This window comes from Anser anser, assembly GCF_964211835.1.
Source record: "Anser anser genome assembly, chromosome: 4".
Classification (NCBI taxonomy): domain Eukaryota; kingdom Metazoa; phylum Chordata; class Aves; order Anseriformes; family Anatidae; genus Anser; species Anser anser.
In genome coordinates, this window is record NC_139724.1 from 75,665,263 (window position 1) to 75,684,592 (window position 19,330).

At 49.6% G+C, this 19,330-nt stretch overlaps 1 protein-coding gene across 2 annotated transcripts in view; it reads right to left on the bottom strand.

The window, feature by feature from the left end:
• The window catches only part of SMOX (spermine oxidase), an 82,026-nt gene that overhangs the window by 38,444 nt on the left and 24,252 nt on the right, over positions 1-19,330 (bottom strand). Inside the window, exon 1 of one of the 2 annotated variants that reach the window (XM_083833704.1) lies at positions 11,312-11,511. The exons of the other annotated variant lie outside the window; for it this stretch is intronic. The gene's annotated coding sequence lies outside the window, so the exon portion shown is untranslated. Of the gene's footprint in view, positions 1-11,311; positions 11,512-19,330 lie in introns of those variants that run through there. 2 annotated transcript variants of the gene reach the window in all.

The following is a 19,330-nucleotide window of genomic DNA, read 5'->3' on the forward strand; positions in this document are numbered from 1 at the left end:
GTGAAGCTGCCCAGCTAACGTGGGCAAAGTTTGAAAGTGTTGCAGCTCTGCTCTGGGACTCAAATATTAATGTAAAGGCTAAAACCACAGAGCCTCTGCCCCATAAAGTTCCCAAAAACGAAGTGATGGGGACAGAGAGCCACATTTCCACCCCTGTCCAGCCTCTTGTGTCCATTTGTCACCAAGCATATCTTCCCCTCCCAGCTCCAAAGCAGATTAAGTTTAATATACTTATGTAGTTGTGAAGTGTACTGCCTATTATCCAATTAGATGGCTAACGAGATCTGAGTAACAGCACGTAGGCACAGATAACAGTTGGCTGATAGCTGGTGCAGATTAGACACGTTCTTTATTTTTCCAGCCCTTGCAGAAAGAGGGTTGGGATTCGTTCAAAGGCTGCTTTGAAGGCTGGATTCAGGTAATTGTTTTATTTTGTTTGGGACCCATAAACACATCACGATTGTTTCCTCTTGATCTCCTGGAGCTGTCATATGGCAACTGTCCCGTTATGAAAGTCCTGATAAATCTGGCATGGCTCACACATTTCAGCTTTTAGTGGGGACAAGGGCAAATCTCATCACCTGTAAGGCCCCTTTTATCTTCCGAAATCTATGGAATAATAAAGGATATATACATCAGCAGGAAAAAATTGTATGCCTGTGCAGAAGCGATAAGGATATTCGGATACGCAATCTTTATTAACTCTGACACCGTTCCACATGACATTCCCGAAAGATCCAGCTAAGAAAACATGAACTAGATGTAATCATGATAAAATGGCTGCTTGACAACATAGCTCTCAGAGCGTAATTATCAAGGGTTTCATATCTAACTGAGAGGGCACTGGAAAGCGGGCCCAGCCAGGCATAAGAGCTGTGCAATATTTTCATTACCAATTGGGTTGATAGACTGGAATGTATGGACATAAAACCAAGAGATGATTCAGAGCTGGGAGGATCTGCAAGCATTATGGCTTACAAGTTCAGATTTCCAAACGCTCTTGACACACTGGTCCAACATCAACAAGAGGAAATGCTTAAGAGAAATCACAGGTACGAATGCAAAAAGGGGGAGCAACTTCCTAGGTAGCAAAACTCCAGAAAAGGCTTCGCAGTTTCAGAGGGTCACAGTGTAACTGTGAGGTTCAACAAGGTTTCACAGCTGCATTAAGGCAACCTTCAGCCTGCAGTGATGATCCATGAAATGATCCAGTTAGCTCTGATGATCCAGTTAGCTCTGCCTTGCATGGTTTTGCCCTTACTTGCTCACTGCTGTGCAACTAATGCGTTTGTTGGTTTTTTAAAGCAGATTGGAGAGAATCTTGGGGAGGACATCAAAAAGTCACAGAAATTAAAAAATACCAGGTATGAGACAAAGCTGGATCCATTTAAGCCAGGTATGTTCTAGAGAACAGACCAGCCCAGGCAAGCAGGCAGGTCACAGTCTGAAGGAAGCCTCCTTCTTCCAACATCCAGCAGGAAAAATTCGGTTTATCTCTTCTGCGTTGGACACTCTGGTTTTAATCACTACTTAAAAACAAGCCACAGGCCATCAATGAGGATGGAAATAACAAGAGACCACTGGCTTATCAACGAAGAAAAAGAGATCAAGAAGTATTTCTAAGATTCCCATATGCTTTCACTTTACGCCCCTTTTCTTCCAGCACCCTTCCCACATAGAAAAGTCCCACATAGGTTAATCTGAACACAACTTTTCCACTTTTTTTTTTTTTTTTTAATAATTCTCTCTTTAGCTGATCTTGAGAAGACTGACTGTCCTAGAGACACTTAACCTGTCCCCACAAACGCGAAGATACAGGCGGTACGGGTGGAATACAAGGTGGTTAAAATTTGGTTGGAGAATTGAGCTCAAACGGACAACATCACGCTGGAGGGAGCGGTGAATACAAGGTGGTTAAAATTCGGTTGGAGAACTGAGCTCAAAGGGACAATACCATCCTGGAGGGAGCGGTCAATACACAGGAGGGCAGGACTGCCCAGCAAGCTGGAGAAACAGGTTGAAAGAAACCTTACGGAGCTGAGAAATACAAACATGCAGTCCTGCAGCTGAGACAGAGCAAACCCATTCTCAACACAACTGGGAACGTACTGGCTCTTCAGAAAAGCACGTGGGGATCCTGGCGGACAGTAAGGTGAACGGGAACCAGCAGTGTGTCCCTGCAGCAATGAAAGCCAGCCCCATATTGCTCTGTATTGGAAACGGCCATAGGCAGGAGCTCAGGGAAGTGGCACCAAGGAGCCTGCGTCTGGGGCACCATCAAATTTAGTTGCACTCCCCAAGAACATTATTCTAAAACTCTAAACAATCCTTATGAAGAAACACTAAGCATGGGATTTTGCACAACAGCCTACAGCACCGTACACCTGCTCAGTGTTAACAAGTACTTTAGACTCAAAAGCTGTTAATAAAATACTTTCCACATGATTGAAGTTCTCTTTATCTGTAATTAAGGGAGAAAAAGAGTAGGAAAGAAAACACTAGAGCTATCACTGCTATTTGAAACAGAACAAGAGACACTGGAGAATCACATTACACGAGCTATTGTACAAAAGCTCTGCAAGAAAACAGGGGGGAGTTCAAAAAAGGTACGTACTGATGGTTTAAACAAAGAAAAAAATCAAGACTACTCCTCCTTACCTGCTCTTTCTACTGCAATAAACATAAGTTGATGCCAAGAGGGATTTCAGACCTGCCCCAGCCAGCCTTCATTTTGGTGTTAGCATCTTCAGGTGTCTCAGGACGAAGGCTCTCTGTATGTAGACATACCTTTTTTACATGCTTCCTCCTCTCTCCCACTGAAAAGTGTAAGAGGTGTTAAAGGATCTAGAGAAAATGCCTGCACCCATACACACGGGCAAGTTATTTGTTCCGTCCCAAAAGTGAAGCGCTCCACAAAGTGAAGCAGTTCAACACAGTTCAAATGAAACCGCTACCTTCCTCTGCGTATCCTGAAAAATAAACCCTATAAAACCTGACAAGATAAATGCAGCTGTGGTGTACAGCAAGGCCAGGGAATGCAAACTCCAGTGTTTTGTCGACATCTGCCCACTTGTAAGCAGCAAGACCCAAACTCACTTCACCCAGAAGGACCAAAATACCTGGCTCTGTCACACAACAGCCATTTGGAATCATTTCCCTAAAATTATAATTATCAAGCAACTTTCAGGCAAATGTCTGATCGCTCCTTTAATTCTGGCTGACGTTACCCAGCTTTCCTTTGTAAGGAATGTTCCTAACGCTTATCCACTGTATTTTCTGCCCTGCTTTACGTTCGAGTATTACCTCTCCTCTCAGAACAATCTGCAGAGCCACACTTAAACAGTTCTGCGAATGCAAGAATAACCTTCACAGAAAGAAAGAGACAGTACCTGCAGATCAGATGTACGGTGTGTAACTGCGGCAGGGTGCGAGCACAGAAGGTCACTCGCGAACTAGAGCAGGGAGGTCAGATCGGGAGAGCCCCGTTGCCCAAACTGCAACCCAGCTCATCGTGGGGAAAGCCTTGGCGATAGCAGCTGGCAAGGACCTTCACCCTCCGATGGAGAGGCGCTGTTCTGGGACAGCTGGTGAACATCCCAGGGATCTTTTCTCTGGGGAAAAGACGTGCTAGAAAAGCATGCGCCCTGTTTTTACAGTGGGTGGAGAGACGTAAACCCCTAAGGAAACCTTTCGGGACAAAACACGTTATCTGTGCAGCTGCCAGAACGAAAACGGAGGAATCCATCGTGCCCCGAAGTCTGCATGCGAGAGCCACGTGTGTCTGGCAGATGCCAGATGCAGCACTGCAGGCAAGCTGCAGCCACGGCCCGGCCACAAATCTGCAAGGAGGGCGCTGAGCAACGCTCGCTGTACAAAAACAAAAGGGCAATAACAAAAGGTCAGCGATTTTCAACTGCTGCACGAAGAAGCAGAAACTAGGAAAATCTCGGTAATGGCAAGAACAATGAAGGACTTTACAGGATCACCCAGGGAGGATGGGGAAAGTCCATCACCAGAGGCTTTTAAGAACTGCGTTGGACAAACATCTGCTGGGAAAGTTTAGATAGATGTGACCCAGCCCTGGGGCAGAAGGTCAGATTAGACAATTTATTAAGGGCCCTTCTGGCCCTGCTGCTCTTTGCTCGTACCAGAAATACGACAGCAGCACATAGCAGCAGCAGCCCCAGAGCACGAGAGCTTTCCGAATATTTCCTAACATCCCCGTCGCGTATGTCAGAGACATGCCAGGAGGTGCTGCGAGCCGCAGCTGCCCGTTCCCACGTGCTCGCCTCTCGCTCCGTTCCTGGAGGAACGGCACAGAGATCGCACACGCCACCGCGTCCTACCGGACACGTGTGTGCAGAGGAGCTGCCCAGCACAGCCCTCCCAGTGAGACAGGTCACAGCTGAGTGCCTCTCCCGCATCTCACAGCACGGGGACACTTGTTAACACGAGCCCATCTGCATTTTTTCCTCCCGTTTTGCCTCCTTCACACTTCACCCTGCAGTCAGAGGAGGACTCTTTTTTTTTTTTTTTCCTTAGGCCATTCTGCTGTTCCTCCTCTTCTTCTGGAATATTTTCACAATTATCTTCAGGATCGGATCCCTTTCATGTTTCGGGAAGCTCGGAGCAAAATGTCTGTGCTTCTAACAACAAAAAAACCTCGCAGCTCACCTGCTTAGCGTTACAGACTCCTCTCCCCTCCAGCACTGCCAGTCCCTGTGCTCGGCCGGGAGCCTGGTATGAGAAATCCCACCTGCAATCCTTTCGGTCATCCCCAAGATCTACGACCTCCGGTGCTTCCTACCAGCTTAGCCCAGCAGCCAGCTATTGAGAGCAAAGCTGATTTTACGCCGTGCTCCCACCAAAACTCCAGATCCCCTCCCAGCATCCTGCCCTGCTGCACATGGATCCCACCCCGAGGGAATCAGGGGACAAAAAGAGCAATGACCCCGTGCTCCAAAGCCCCCTTGTCACACACACAGGTTCTCTTCAAAGTCCACGCAGAGGCACCAGACGCTGTTGTACAACCGGAGCAATGGTGCGAGCTCCCCGCGACTACGAAAGAGACGTTTAATTTAGTCTGCTGCATTACTGGAAGCAGCGTGTTTCTGCAAGCGTTAATTAATGGCACGTAGTGTTCTGTGAGATCAGACAATCCGAGCAGCAGACTGTAAACTGCAAGCCCCAAAGCACTGACCTTTATCTCAGGGTTAGAGCTGGAGCTATCAGCTTCAGCAGCGAGGCGGGGGGGGGTACAAGGCTTTGTCAGTGGGGTGGGCTCCCTGCTCAGGATCTCTCGTCCACGGCCACAGCAGCAGGCAAGCAAGAAGAGGACCAAGCCCTTCACCAGCCTTCAATTTCTGTAAGCCAGCTGTGAGACTGTGCCCTGATGGGGGTGGAGAGCACTTGTGCAAGAGAGGAAATAAGCAGACAGAGATAGGACAGCGCAGTGAAAATATCTCGGTGCAGTTTCACTGCTCAAGTTCCAGTGTCTTGCAAAATAGGGCTCCTTCCAGCAACTTTTTGGATCCGTGGTTGTCAGGAGTTCAACCAAAGGCTCAGCAGACACTTTAATGATGCACGTCTTCCTGGCAGGGTCCTCTGGGACCACAACTGCGACCGAGTCCAAAAAAGAAAATCCTGTTAGAAGAAGATAGGAGATCAAAGCAAGAGGTTACACCTACATCCTGGAACACGCACGCCCGTGGGACAGAAGAATTTTAAATCCCGCTTCAGAATAAACGTCCGTGTGTCCAGCAGCAACATTAGGAATTTACACCTGTACGAGATCTGGAGAAAAAGCCTGGTACTCCAGCATTCCCCACCTGCCCTGCAAAATGAATTAAACTGAAGAGAGGTGTTATAATAGAAAGGCAAACACTCCTTTGTATGCAACAGCCAGCTTAGGGACAGGCCAGGACTCCCTGCCTAGCTTAGAGCAAGGTGTTTTCTGGATACTTGAGCTACAAGGTAGCCTGAGTAGATACTTCACAACGGAAATGATCCAAACCAAAGCTTTTTTTCCTTTTCTCTCCTCAAAGTGTGCAAACATCATCATATCCTGTCCAATATTTGAGTCATTCCAAGCATGCCAGCAACCTACGCTGTTAAATGCCATTCAGCTAAATCTGGAGAGCACACTTAAAAAAAAAAAAATCCACCATTATGCTGAATAATGAGCTATGAAGAAAAGAATAAATAACTACCCATTGTTCAGAACTGATCTACCTCTCTATTTCATCAGCCGGGAGAACAAACATTTTCTGACTTCTTAAAAGGTACAGTTCCTGCCTTTGAGCTCAGTGGGTTTAAAAAACAGATTTTAACGAAAGTTTCAAGCCATTATAAAGACTTGGCAGTTCTTTCAAGACCTATTAAATAAATGTTTGTTTTTTTTTTTTTAAACCGAAGACTCCTGGAATCAGCTTTATTTACGTCAGTTCAGCTCTCTGGACTTCCCACCGCTGCGAATCTGCCTGCCTTACTGCAACCTCCATCCTGCCACCGACCTGCTCCGTGGCCTCCAGCTCTCTCCCTCCAACCTCCTGCTCCCGAAAGTGAGGTACAAATCACCTCCGAGGACGATGTGGGCAAAGGCTCTGAAGATGGAGCGTGCGACAGCCAAAGCTCTGTGTAAATCCCTACTCCAGGGCTGCAAAGTCTGCTTCGCTCAGACCCGGCAAGTTCCCAGACGCCATAATTTGGAGCGATCTGAGAGCACTAACAATAGGCGTGTTGTTTCCCCGAGACTTGCAGAAAATCTTAAAGAGCGGCGCAGTTGCAGAGAACCACTCTGAAACAGCTCGGGGATCAAACTCCGGCGTGAAGAGCAGGGAGGGCTGTTTTGATCCCCTCTCGCTGTTCGTTCCCGGTGATGTGCTCATTTCACCACCTTCACGGCAACCTTCCCCGGTGCCAGAACTCCCCGCTGCTTCCATCCTTACAACCTCCACGTCTCTGGCCTGAAGAAGTCACAAAATAAAAACTCCAGCGGCCACGAAAAGACAGAACTGCACTTAAACCACGAGGCTTAATTAAAATTCGCCAAAGAAGCACCACTTTTTTTAAAATCCACTGAATTTAAAGACTTCCAGAGAAAAAAAAAGTCACCGATACATTAGGCACTGGACTCAATGATCCTTGCGGGCCCCTTCCAAATCAGGATACTCTGTGTTTCCCTGGTTCTACACATACCATGCATCTGCCAAAGCAAAGCTCTGCGGCACGTTAGTGCCAGCTGCATCCTGCAAACAGGTTGCTGCAAAACCCCTGCCTGCTGCGTTCTCTGCAGCCAGGGTGGGCAGCAAAGCGCTGCCCCCCCCACCAGCGCTGTCCCTCCAGCCTGCAGCCCAAATCCTACCCCGGGGCTCCTCACGAGTGCTGGCTCAGGTACCCGACGCCTTTTCTTCCCAAAGGACGACCAGAGAATACAGCCAAACCCTGGTGGCACAGCTGGGCATTTTGGCGATGTGACGGGTGTGCTCCGGTCAGGTGAAGGTGAAGGACGTTGCCATGATCTCCTTAAAAAAAGCACGCGCCCCGCACAGCTGAAGAACGAGACTGCTAAAACCGCGCTGGCGATACCCTGCTCCAGGAAAGACAATTGCATGTGTCAAGTTAAACCTCAAGAGGCTTCATTACAGGTGGCAGTGGAACCTCGGAAGGTACAGGGAGGAGCTGAACCACACGGGCTCCCCAAAGTACGTTCACAAGTGAGCCACAAACAGAGGACGTCAAGCTCGGGTTCTTACAAAGCCGCTTGTCAGAGCAGAGCCACTCGCGCCGTGGAACAGCCGCACTGCATCAACATGCGCTCCAGACACCGCAACGCACGTGGTGCGCTGGTGCTCAGCCGAGCCACCAGGAAGTTTGATTTTTCTAAGTAGCTCGTATTCCCACCCACAGTATTTCTGGAATTTATTCTTAAAATAAAAGAAACCACAGGAACATCAGATTTCAGAAAGCGAGGATTTGTAACCCATCGCCATGGAGACCGGCACAAACTCGAGCGGTATCGCTGCGCGCACCCCGGCGTGCCCTCTGCGCAGAGCAAGGAATAAATACCTGGACGCATCGAAGCCAACTCCTCGACAAGGGCAGAGGATAAGCGGGTGCATCATCGAAGCGACTCAGAACTTTCGCGCTCCCTCAGCAGGAACACGACGAGGTGCTGTGGAAACGGCACGCCGTTTTGTGATGCCACTCGTCGGACAGCTGACCTCTTAGGGGCCCACAACACACGGGCTCGGTTGCGTTCGTTGATTTGCGGCTGTGCTTCTACCCCCTCATTACAGAGCAGCCAGCACACTGACTGTGCAAGGGGGTTCGAAACCCAGCTCCCGCCTCGCTCACCAGCCGCCAGGGGACTACGCGGTGGGTTACTGCCACCCTCCCACCCTACTGCTGTGCTATGGATTCATTTCTGCACCAACGCAGAGCAGGACAGATCCTTAAGCCAGACGGTTTAGCCACTCTCTTGAGAACAAAGAGTTCAAATTCATCGCCACCCGCTTCATTTCCAAGAGGTAGTCTTTGTACTTCTTCATTATTTACCACTCTGACACAACTTTTTAGCTTACCAACAGAAGCAAACAACTCAGTTATTTAATTTTCATAGACTTGACTTCATTAACTTCTAGACAGGACTGATGCTTGTAGCCACTGGGAAAGGGTATTTCTACATTTTTCCATTTTCTGGTCTGTTAATTATGGTTACTGAGAGAAGGAGACAGCAGTTAGAGTTGTGAAATACAACAGGCTGTAGTTTAATACTTGTCAAAGGCACAGAGAAAATAATTTCTGTTTCTTTTTAGTACAACCCAATCATACAAAGTAAATCTACATACTTCAGAAGTCAGCATTGCCATTCTCCTTAGACCTTCGTTTGGGCCAGCAGGAAATTAAATGGAGAGTCTTAGATTTCATTAGAAGGGATTATTTTTCTGTGGGAAGACAGTCGCAAAACCCATGAAGCGATATAACCCAGTCCCCGAGGTTTAAAGGAAACGCTGCTCCACTTTCACAGTAAGCAGCAGGAATACACTACGTGTAGGAATACCCCTCCAGACTTCGAAGGCAGGAGCCTACTACATGTTGCAAAAACCCCAAATCACGCTACCAGCAGTGGAGGCTGAGGTGGACACCAGTATTAAGAGTAGGATCCATACCTTTTAGACCAAAGCGTCCCGTAGGGAGCCCGTAAGCTGCATCCTTCTGCTTATGAGGACGTAGCTTTTCAAACTCTAGCTCAGCTTCTTCATGCCCACCAAGTTGTCTGAGATTCCCCCACCACAGGAAAAGATGTGTTACAAAGACTCCACAGTCAACTTGTGACAGCTCTCTGACACATTTTGGTGGGAAAGACACAGCAGAGATTTTTTTGGAAAAAAACACAGAGGGCTACCCAGGACTGCTTTCAGCAGCAGGAGAGACAAGGGCAGGGGCTCCCAGGACACATGCTGTGTGCTTGTGGTGCTCCAGCAACACACCCCACCATTTCAAGAAAGCGTGGCACAAAACGGTACAGCTTGAGGGCAGCTGCTTTGCTGAGCCCAAGGGTTGAGAAGGACTATAAAAGACAACAGTGCCCAAGATCAGCTGCCATTTTCGGGACTTAAAGACCCAGATCTCCAGGCAATTTCCACACACAGTTGGACCAAAATGCCAGCTAGTTGCTCCTCTAAACCCGAAGATGCCCATGTAAATACGTGAGTAGCGATGCAATGATTTGGATCCAGGCACTAAGTCAGACCAAAGACTGTCCTTTTTTTTTTTGCCAGCTCAGTATTTGTCTGTATCTGTTTCCCACTCCACAAAAGGCTGAAGAGGGGAACAAGGGAAAAATCAGTTTTGTCTTTTTTAGAGGCTAAACCAGCTGAAACTATGAACCCTGCTACTCACTGAAAAACACCACACATCTGTTCCACAGGAGGGCCATAAAAGATTAGCTCGTGTTCAGCTAACAATTTGAAAAGGGAAAAGGACCTAGGAGAGCAAAATGTTATCAGTAAGTCAATAAAGCAACATTTGTAAAAGACTGAAAACATACTGCATTCTTACACAAGACAGCAATACTCGCAGGCTGATTCCGTGTCCTCCGCTAAACTTGTCTGGTAACTCCGGGAACCGGACTGTGTTGTACGGGCTAAGGGAAAAGGGATCAACAGGGTGAGCCGAGGACAGAGCCCTGGACACAACTCTGTTTGTGCAGGATCGCTAAGTGGATGTGTATTAGCTGATACATATGGTTTCACTTTTACATAAAGCTTGTGTTTGCATCTAATATAGCTGGATAATTACAGCTGGCCTCAGCCCTCTCTTTACATTGGACTTTAAACCGGCTTTGAGACAGCGTGCCTACAGAATAAGGGCAGGATTTTTTGGGGTGCTAAGACAGCAAGGATCAAGCGGAGCAGCTGTATTGCCGGGATGAAGGATGTAAATTGCTAAAAAGCTTTGTTTTGAGGTCAGGTTTGGTGACAACTGGCTTCACGCATTTCGCTACTGCGTGTCTGGGACTAATTCCTGATCCACCACAGCGATCTGAAAGACGGCGCGATCCCGAGAAGTCAATGGATGTGGCTGAAAACACCGGATCCGGCCGGACTGCCAAGCCCCCGGTAGCGTAACAGCTCCGTGTAAACAAGGCACACCACACACCAGCGGGCTGCGAGCCTTCGTGGCTCGTGATTTACACCGAGATGTCAGCTTACGGTGCCTTTCCTACTTAACCTTTATTCGCGTGTCATCGCCCGAGACACCGAGGCAGGGAAAGCAGAGGCGCGCGGCGACACGAATCCCGTGCAGGCTGTCCGCTGACATAAACACACGGGGGGAAAAAAAAAAAGAAAATAAGAAGAAGAAGACAAGACAGCTCTGAGGGATGCTCTGCCACTTGTCCGAGCTCCGTGCCCCCAACCTGCTTCCCCTCAGCCTCCCCAAAACAGGGCTAAAGCCGCCCCCCGCCGCCTCCTGCTCGCCGGGGGCAGCTCGGCCGCCCACCTCAGCACATTTTGGGGGCGATCTGGGGGGAGCAGCAGGGGGATGCAGCAGGCCGGGGGCCGTGCTCCGTCCCCGTCCGGGGCCACCTCAGCCGCAGGGACTCGGGCTCCCGGCGGGGGGCGACGGCTGCCCCCTGCCGCCCCTCACCGCCGGCAGGTGGCCGGGGGGGGGGGGCTGCGGGCGGCCCGGCCCCAAGCCGGGGACAGCCGTGAGGGGAGCAGCGGGGCCGGGCAGCGGCCGCCAGCCCTGAGGGGAGCCCCCGAGGCCGGCGGGGAGCCCCCCGCTGAGGGCGGCGGGGCGCGGGTACCTCTCTCTGCGGTGACCGGAGGGGACGGGGGTCTCGCCGGCCGCCCTTGGTCGCCTCAGCGCCTCGCTCCCCTCCCCGCTTTCTCGCTGCTCCCGGCGCGGCTGCGGCGGCGGCTCCTGGCACTGCGAGGCGAGAACCAGCGGCGGCCTGTTTTCCAGCCGCCTCCCCTTCGGCCCGCCCCGGCTCCGCCTCGAGGATCCCCCCCTTCTCCTCCCCGCTCCTCCTCCTCCTCCTCCTCCATCTCCTCCTCCTCCTCGCCGCCTCCTCCTCCTCGCCGCCTGAGGGGCGTGAGGCTCAGCCGCGGCCCGCCGGGCTCTGCCCCAGCCCACCGGCACGTTTTGGGGGGTTTTAACCGCCCGCAAATCTGCCCCGAAATCCCCGAAGGGGCCCCCACATGGAGCGCCGGGACCCCCGGCTCTGGTGTGAGGTGAAGGGGCCCCTCCGCCATCACCCCCGTCCTCAGGTGGTGCCCGCTGAAATGCTCCTCTCCGCACTACAAATCATGGAAAGTCACCCCAAAAACCCTAAAACCGGCCCTAACGGGGATCACCCCAGCGTGGCCAAACCCTCACACAAAACGCAAACGCCCTCCCCGAGTCAGCGTGCTGTCAGGACCATGCTGTCGTCACCCCAAAATGTCACCACAAACACGTCCCGTCACCAAATCCCAGCTGAGTGTTGATACATGGCTCCCCAAATCGCGTCCAGTCCCTCCTGCCAACCTGGAAGCACCGCTTTCCCCAAATCTCCCCAGTTAGCCCCAGTTAACGCTCTCCAAAGTGCCACACTTCCACCTGGACAACCCTTCCTATCTCATTCCTTCACAGCATAAATATAAATAAAAAAATAAATAAACTTTCTGAAGCTTTCTGACACTCAAATACAAACAGAACTCAGCCTGGAAACAAACCCAGAGGAACTAAAGCACCGTCCCTACCTGCCAAAACACGACTACGTGACTTCCCTTGAAAGCATCCAGCAGCTTGCACAGGCCAAGAAAATTCGCATCGGTCTCAAATTTATTGCAACCTACACCCCCGTGCTGCAAATTGCTTTGAAAAGTCAAAGCCCTGGGCCTAATAAATCTCTGTGTGCTCCTTTAGGACAAGCCTGGTACCTGGGTAAAGGACTGCGCTGGGAATCAACAGTAACCCACAGCGCCCCTCGGAGATACCATCGAGGCTGCTGCAAGATAGATATCCTAAAAACTACCCTCAGGGCTCAGACCTTGATGATACAGACCTGTCCCAAAGGCAGGGGAAAGTGAACACCTCATTAGGGCTTAACAAGCCAGGAGGCAGCATTCAGAGCCCCGTAACAGCCCACCCGGTGACAGGGCTCTGCTGCTTCTGAATTTGATGTGTGTCACGCAGCTGCAGCTATATGGTAAAAGTCTGTCTCCAGGCAGCAGCCCCGTAAACAGCACATTTTTATTAAATTAGAGTCCCTCTCTGAAAAAAAACTTTACAGGAAGGAATGAGGAACGTGTAACACACAGGGTGAGGATCCCCCGGTAGAGCTGAACCGCTTGGGTGTCCCACGGTGTCCCCATCAAATGCTGGCTGCATGGCAGAGGAGGTCTTAAAAAAAAAATGTCTTGGATGGGAACGGTCGTGTCTGCACATTGCCTCCGAGCATTTGTAAGGTTTATACACCATTCATCTGACTGCCTGAGGTTCACACCTGCACACAGCCAAAACATCTGGAGAAAAAAAGCAGCAATAACATGGGACGTGGGTTTTCCAGCTTCAACCAAATATTAAATAGGAACTGTGCAAACTTTTCCATTTCATGTGTACAGTGGTTGTGTGTGGGCCCTTTCCTTCCAGACCTTGCATTCTTATCACTGCCCGTACTGATATCTGTAGCTGATATCTGCAAAGCATCTTAAAGCACCCAGATGTGGAAACTTCGGTAGTATTTGACAGCCAGTGAAGGACAACGGGCATCCCGTGGCCACAGGCTGTTTACTTACATTTGAAATGTGATTCCTGAGCCTGCAAGCCCAAAAGATGGCTGTCCCCAGCCTGCACACCCACTCTGGGTGCTGATGGAGAAGCTCTGCCCTTGTTCATGCCCCATGGCACAGGGTCTCCACCAAGCCTACAGATGGAAGCAGAGCTTTGCAAATTAAAGGACTTTAGGGAAGTGAGCCATATCCCTGTTTAAACCAGCTATATCTGGAAAGGGAAGAATTGGCAACGAGGTGGATTATGTTGGCTGGAAAGAGCAGCCTCTCCCACAGGACCGGACAGAGTCCGAGATGGTGAGGAAGGAGGGTCAGTTTGATGGTCCAGGTTGGAGCTGCCTCTCTGGAGAGGACGGGGAGGAAGCCAGGATTTCCTCAGAGCAATACCTGCCCTGGGGGGGCTGTCTCCTACCAGAGCCGTGTCTCTTCATAGCCAAAGAGAAGCCACGGCGAAGAACAGACCGGTGCTCCCTGTTCCCACAGAGAAGCTGACCCATGAGAGATGCTAGTCATCCAGCAGCTGGGAAAGCTGGCGAGCCAATTCCTACTGAATGGCACTTCTATTTCCTCCACAGCAAATAAACAACCATGCTCCAGGACTGCACTAGCTTTCAGCTCACTTGGCTGCAATTTGAAGGATTTGAACTAAATCTAGAAAGCTCGGAGTAGCTGGGGTCCCCTGGGCTCTACCCTCGTTCTCCAGTTTAAATTTGGCAACAGAGCCCAGGCAGCTCGAAAGCCCTCGATATGTTTGCAAGACATTTTGAGGATGCATAGAAATGCAATTACCTGTGGGAAAATAAAGATAAAACGTATTGCAAGCGCATCTTTAATGCAGTGTTTGGCGCATTAAGAAAGAAGGGTTAATAGGTATGGATGATGTATGGCTGATTCAGACAGCAGTTCCTTTGAAATTTGATGAAATCATAATACAAGGACGTTTTGTGCCTCTGAAATTTACTTTTCTTAGCTTGTGGTCTGCGAACAGCTGGCCTTCAAAGTAAATAAGGCATCTTTCCCGGGAAGAACCCATGAGCTGCACGTTCATGAATGAAACGCGAAGTGAATGATGGAAGTCCGTAGAGCATAACCCAAAAGCTAGGGAGAAATATCTCCTTGTGCAACACACCTGAGGAGGCTGCCAAGAGCTGCGAGCCACAGAACTAATCCACATAAAGTAGGAGAAGGGTATTGCCTGGAAGGTCTCTTTCTGGAAGGTTTTTTTCTGCGCTACAGCAAGGCTCCGGGGATGGCCAGAAATAGCTCAGGTCCACGCACACTCTTTCAAAGGGGGAAGGAGGATAGCAAATTAATCAGGACAGATCACGGTGGGCCTGGAGGGGTACCTGGACACTGTACTGACCCGTCCTTCTGGGTCTGGGGGTGTTTGAAGTCTTGTCAAGGGGATCTCTTGGCTGGATTGATCCTTTTTGTTCTGCCAAGCAAAATAATGATGCAAAGCCATTAAGCGATTGTCCTCCAGATTCCCCTTGAGCAACATAATGCCACATTCCTAGAACTGTCAGGCGAGATGAGGATCAAGCATGGCACAAAGCTTTTCTAGGAAAAATAAAGATCCAGCTGCCTGTAAAAGAGAGCAGGAGGGGAGATGAAAAGCAGGCAGCACTCAGTACTCCTCGGTGCTCCAAAACACTGCATTCCTGACATTCAATATAAAAAACCTTCTCCTCTTACCATCCTCACACAGCGTGTTTTTTTTTTTATCCACAGATTTAAAAAGGTTGGTGAAACACTAGTTTGGCACCTGCTCATGCCTTTGAGGGATCCGCTCGTGCACTGATGTCCCCATTTAACTCATAAGCAAATATACGTAGCATAGAACAGGGCTTTTCTGATTTTCTAATCAAGGAATCATTATCGTAAGGGAAGCTGGGTGCTGCCTTTGGCTTCCAAGGTTCCCTGATCTGGGCTGGGCAACACACGATGGCGGAGCAGCTTGTGCTCCCCGAAGCAGTACACTAAGCACAGTTTGGAAATGCCTGTGTTAAATAATTACATTACAGCAGTTCCAAACAGCCCAGCTGACTTTTCCATCCTCTGCACAGTTTGTTTACTACGGAGGGACTAATCCTTTTTACCTGCTCCAGGCAAAGCAGGCAAAGCAAACTCACCGATGGGGCTCAGATTTAATCCTTTATTATCTTTCCATCCGCACGTAATACGGAATTTCCATGATTCATTCACCCAGTTGAGGGACACTGCAATAGGCACACAAAAACACACATTCCCAGGAGAAAAAGCAAAACCACATCCGGCACAGGAGAGAGAAACATGTTAATATAAATAAAAAATCCCGCTAGATGTTTTAGCAGAAGAAAGACCGCTGATCATAAACACAACGGGGAAGGGCAAAGATCAAACAGCATCACTTCTTGTGAATGTTTTTCCCCTTCTCCTCGCAATCCCCTGATAATAATTCAATAAAAGGTTTTACCAAGACTACAAAGGGGATCTGAAAGCCCCGCAGCCTCCCTTTGAAAGAATATTCTGGCTACAGTCATTTTCAAAAGCTGCTTCAGAGAGCCTGCCCTTTGCTAAAAAGCCCTGTGACCTTCCAGTCATTCCAGCGTAGCTACAGAAATTCAGAGCGGTGAATAATTGTGACGTCTGCTGCTCAGTCATCGTTTGACAAGCTGACAGGGAGATCCATCATAAATACGTCCCCGCTACGGCCAACAATCCAGGGTAACCATCCAGCTCACCTTTACAGCGAGAAACAAAACAAGCCCAGGTGAGAAGGACAACTCCTGAAATTCCCCTGAAATGAAAGGGTTTTTTCCTTCTTTATTCCCTTCTAAGAAGGTGATTTCCGGGACGATACAGCTCAAACAATAATTTCTTCTAATAACCTGACAGCTACTGTCTCTAACACTTATCTACACAGTTTCTTGGAAGAATATAGCTGCTGAGAAACGCATCTGATCTCGACAACGGCAGAAGTAATCTCTGTGCAATCTCCATTGTAATCCTCGATAAATGGTTGCAGTGAGCGTGCACTGAATGCCAGCGATGCGTCGCTATTTCTAGCTTGCATCTCTCAAGCTTCAAGTCCCAAGTATTCGTCCGTACCACTTCTTTCTGATTAACTTTAAAAATCCCGTACGATTCCATTTCTGCGAGTTCTCCTAGCTGAAGTAACCCTCCGGTTTCATTTCTGCTAGGGAAATTGGAAGTGCTTCTGCAGGAGCGCAGCCAGAAAGCGGGCTAAAAGACAGCACTGTCCCCTACACATAGGCACCCGCACGAGCTCGCACATCTGTGTGCCGGCCAGGGGCTGTCCGACTGCCGGGATGTCTCCCACTGCCTCCTCGAACACAACATCTGGGGCATCCAGAAGGGAGCCCGCACGGCTGCTCTGCCTTACGTGGGCTGCACAAGTCCTGTGAGACATCCCAGGACAGCCAGAGGGTTGTGTGTGCATACCAAGGGGGGATATGTATGAGACGCATCCTTCCTGTACCTTCAGGCCCCACCGTCGTTGGGTGAGCCACGCTTCTGCATTTCAGGCTTTGATTATACGCACTTTTCCCTCGCATCATGCTACGTCTCTCAACAATCCCAGAGAAAGTTATTTTCAGGAGACACCGGGAAGGACAGCAGTACCCCAGCCACACCAGAGGGTGTGAAATTTTTGAAAAAATAAAGAAAAAAGAAAAAAAAAGGAAAAAAAAGAAAAAAATAAGAAAAAAAAGAAAGAAAGAAAGAAAAGAAAGGAAAAGAAAGAGGCAGAAAAATGGGGCTGGCAAGGAACAGAACAACTGTCCTGGGTGAGAACAAAATCTGTCCAGGACGGTATACTGCCTCCACATGGGGAAGAATAAGACTTGCCCCTCTCTGATCCCAGTCATTTTCTGCTCAGGGACTTCATAATATAGATATATTTTCTATGTATTTAGAATCCTTCTTAGGAATTTGCTTTCATGAGCCTGTTTGTGCTCATGTCTCCTTATTCACCAACCTGAGACCCTGCAGCAAAGGGCTCCACCAAGGAACCATATCTTTTATGGTGTTAGCGATATGGTGAACCGTAACTTTTATTGGTATTAAACCAAACACCTTTGGTTTGCTCAGAGCTTGCTCGCTTCATTCAATGACCTCATGTTCTTGGATAACACAGCAAATGTTGACTTGTCTCCAAGCCTTTCATGATGTTGTACTCCTCTGGAAAATCCTTCTTAAGTAATCTCTGGGAGAGTCCTAGCTCTGTGCTTTCTTATGGAAGCAGTTACAGACCTCAGCTCTACTTTGCAACCAATTCAGCCTCGCTTGCATGAAACTGTGATCGCTCAAGCTATTCTGAACACCGAGAGTCCAGGAAATGAAAATTTGGCGGGTGCAAAGGAAGAGGATTGAATGTGGAAATCTGGGAGGAGGCTCTGCTGGTGATAACAACGCGGCGCCTGCCGGAGAGCATCTCACAGCAGGTAGCAGAGGGAGGCACAAGCAATAGCAACTGCGGTGAGAACAGCGGAAAAAACGCAAACAAGTCCTACAGGTCTCATTTTTGATATTTAGCTTTGACCAGGTGGCAGCAGCACTGCCAGGTTCTCTGCTTTGGATGCTCCCCCTTTAAAGGCCGAGGGCAGATACCTGCACAAGCCAGCGAGGAGTCCGCCGAGTCCTCCTGCCCTCACCACCGTTTCCATCCTGCTCTCAGCCCTGCGTCTCCTCCTGCGCCTCATCCAGGGCAGGAACATCCCGGGAAGGGTCCTGTTGTCTGCTGAGCCTCGCTGTCTGCCCGTGCCTGTCTCGGCTCCTCACCACGCCGGGGCTGCAAGCCGTCCGGGACAGAGGCTGCCTTTGTCTGCCGCACATGTACGCTGCCAAGTGCAACGGGCCGTCCTGGTACTGCCTTCCCTAAAAATAGCTTGCCCCGCGGGTAACCTGCAGTCTTTAAAAGACGCAGGTCTGGACGGTAAGCCTTAAAAGTCGGGAGCAAAGTCGGGAGGGCAAAGTCGGGAGCAAAGGTTCTCCTGGGGTGAAGAGAAAAGCTCCAAAAAATAGGCTGAGGAGTAGAACAGAGAAGGAAATACGGCCTCCGTGCACCCACAGGCAGCAGAAGGAACTAGTGCCGAGGGGCCTGGGGAGCAAGCGTTTTGTATAACCTGCACACAGACATAATGCAACAACTGCTGAGCCGCTGGGATTTCGTTACAGACGGCCTCCAAGTTCTGTGCATGAAGATACAGACCCAAAAGTAATCTGAAAGCATAATGACGCACCTAAATCATCTGAAAAAGCACTCAAATTTAGCTCCTTCTTTACGTAAGGGTACATATTTTGGATACGAAACATACCCAGATCGCATTTTACCCTTCCACAACTTGCAACGTATCCATTTACACTTTCACATTTTATTTTAATAACAGGGGAGTCAAGCAAGCCCGACTGACAGGCTGGTTCCCAGGGAAACATGAGCGACTTATTTCTCTTAAATAGCAGGCACAAATGTTTCCTGTGTTAAAGCGGGCAGCCTGCTGTGACATTCAGATCGCTAGGATGTAATTCCCAAAAGGACAGAACGTGTTTGGCTCTGAGGTGGCCAAGGAGGACAGCACACTGCAGCAAGGTGGGCAGAGCTGGTGACCGGCACCGGCAGGAGGCTGGCACCCAAATCCAATTTTTGGAAACAGCTTTCTGGTCCCAGACCACAAAGGAAGGGCGAAACAAGACAGAACAAGGACTGGTAAAATTACCCAGCGCTGCTGGGAGAGAAACAGAAGGGAATTTGTAATAGCAAGCCGTCAAAAGTCTCAGTCAAAATGTTAGGCTGGCTGCGTGATGCTTAGGGACATACAGAGAGCCTAAAACCAGCCGCGTTATTCTGGCCCAGGGTCTGTCCAGCTTGGAAAATTGCTTTGTTGGGTCCAGGTTTGGTTGGGATGGGGCTGGGAGAAGAAATGAAAGGCAAAGCTGAGCATCCAGGCTGTTTGCTGGCGGTGCTGGGGCACGTCTGAGCTTAGGACTTGCTGAGCCCGATGGGATTTGGCTGTCAGTAAATCCCAGCAGCTCTCTCCTCCAAACCCTTT